This window comes from Palaemon carinicauda, chromosome 2 (genome assembly GCF_036898095.1).
Source record: "Palaemon carinicauda isolate YSFRI2023 chromosome 2, ASM3689809v2, whole genome shotgun sequence".
NCBI lineage: Eukaryota > Metazoa > Arthropoda > Malacostraca > Decapoda > Palaemonidae > Palaemon > Palaemon carinicauda.
In genome coordinates this window covers 36072519-36075018 of record NC_090726.1, presented here as the reverse complement: position 1 = coordinate 36075018, position 2500 = coordinate 36072519, and positions in this window count along the sequence as shown.

Sequence of the window (2500 nt, the reverse complement as noted above, 5' to 3'; positions counted from 1 at the left end):
ATTATTATTATTATTAATACTTGCTCAGCTACAATCCTAGTTTGAAAAGCAGGATGCTATAAGCCCAGAGATTCTAACAGGGAAAATAGTCCAGTGAGGAAAACTGGAAAATAAATAATCTACAAGAGAAGCAATTGAAAATTCATCATCATCATCACCTACTCCGCCTATTGACGCAAAGGGACTCGGTTAGATTTCGCCAGTCGTCTCTGTCTTTTACTTTTAATTCAATATTCCTCCGTTCATCATATCCTACTTCGCTCTTTATAGTCCTAAGCCATGTAGGTCTTCCAATTCTGCTAGTGCCTTGTGGAGCCCAGTTAAACGTTTGGTGAACTAAGCTCTCATGGAGAGTGCGAAGAGCATGCCCAAACCCTTTCCATCTACCCCTCATCATGATCTTATCAACATATGGTACTCGAGTAATCTCTTATAGTTTCATTTCTAATCCTGTCCTGCCATTTAACTCCCAATATCCTTCTAAGGGCTTTATTCTCAAATCTACCAAATCTATTGGAGATTGTTTCATTGCCATGCAATGACTCATGTCCATAGAGTAACACCGATCTCATTAAATTGATATATAGTCTGATTTTTATATGAAATTTTAGGCGATTTGATTTCCAGATTTTACTTAACCTAGCCATTGTCTGATTTGCTCTTTTCAATCTTCCACTAAACTTTAATTCTAAAGACCCTGCATTGCAGATCATAGTTCCTAGATACTTAAATGATTCTACTTCATTAATCCTTTCTCCTTCCAATGAAATTTCATCTTCCATTGCATACTCCGCTCTTATCAGCTCTGTCTTTCTTCTATTTATCGTCAGCCCAACCTTGTGTGGTATTTCCTGCATTCTGGTAAGCCAGCATTGCAACTGCTGTGGTGTTCTTCTAAGAAGGACAGCATCATCAGCATACTCTAGGTCTGCTAAATTCCTATCACCAATCCAGTCCAATCCTTGCTCACCATCTCTGACTGTTCTACACATTGCAAAGTCCATTAGGAGGTACAACATAGGTTACAACAAATTCCCCTGGAGTGCTTCACTGATCACTGGAAACTCACATGATAAGACTCCATTAACATTAAATTTGCACTTGCTTTGCTCATGAACAGACTTCATCAAATTTACATATTTAAACAGAATTCTTTAATAACGCAGGATTCTCCACGAAATTGGTCGGTGCACACTATCAAAGGCTTTTTCATAGTCGACAAATACCATCAAAAGGGGATTTCTATATTCTACGCATTGCTGTACAACATGTCTCAAAATGAAAATTTGGTCAGTGCAACTTCTACCTTTTCTAAATCATGCTTGTTCATCTCTCAGCTCTTCATCAATCTTTCTCTACAGTATCTTAAGAATAAGCATACTCTATATTATCATAACATAGACGTAAGTGTTATGCCTTTGTAATTATTGCAATCAGTCAGGTCTCCCCTTTTAGCTATTTTCACCAGAACTCCTACTTCCCATTTATTAGGTTTTGTCTCTTCCTGCCACATTCTACAAAATGATCTTGTAAGTAGTCTGGGAGTCACTTCATTTTCTGCCAGTATCATCTCGGTAGTTATTCCACCATATCCAGAGGCTTTTCATCTCTTTATCTTTTTTTAGGATGGTTTCGACTTCAAACACACTGAATTCATCCATGGCCACATCAAGGTCTTCATCAGCTTCAGGTATATCAATCAAATTATTCCCTTTATATGTCCTATTCATAACCTCACTAAAGTGTTCCATCCAACGTTGTCTTTCTTCGTCATCTGCTGCTATAACAGAGCCCTCTCTCTTTTTGAAGAGCATATGCTTCTTCTTCTTTGCTCCAATCAAGGTTTCAATAATAATTTTATGATCGATTCTCACACCATAGCCACTTCCTGAATTCATAGCTTTGTCGGCCTCATCTGCTTTACTGTATATATACTCTCTCCTGTTATTCATGGCTTTTCTTTTGACTTCACTGTCAATACTGGAATACTTTGTATGCTCTACCTTGTAATTTTCATTACTTACTCAAAAAGTTTTAGCAATCAATATCTGTCTTTGTCTCCTTTTTATAGTTTCCCAAGTAACATTAGATATCCATGGCTTTCTTCTTGTAACTGTTTGTCCCAAGACTTCCTTACCAACAGACTGATATATGTTCCTAATATCACACCATTCTTCATTAATTGTCTGTTCTTTGTCTCTTAAAGTCTCTAAGACTGGATATCAATTCCTACATTCAATTGCAAATATTTCTCTGTGCTTTTCCTCAAGAAGCTTAGTTGTATCAAACCTAGTTATTCTGTCTATGTTTCTGTTGGGTGCTTTCAATTTAATTTCATTGTGGCAATGAGCTGCTGATCACTACCAATATCTGCACCTTTATAGCTTCATACATTTCTCAGAGTATTCCTTCTCTCTTTATCAATGACAATGTGATCTATCTGATTTTTGTAATTGCCACATGGTGAAGTCTATGTATGCTAGTGGATGTTCTTATGTTG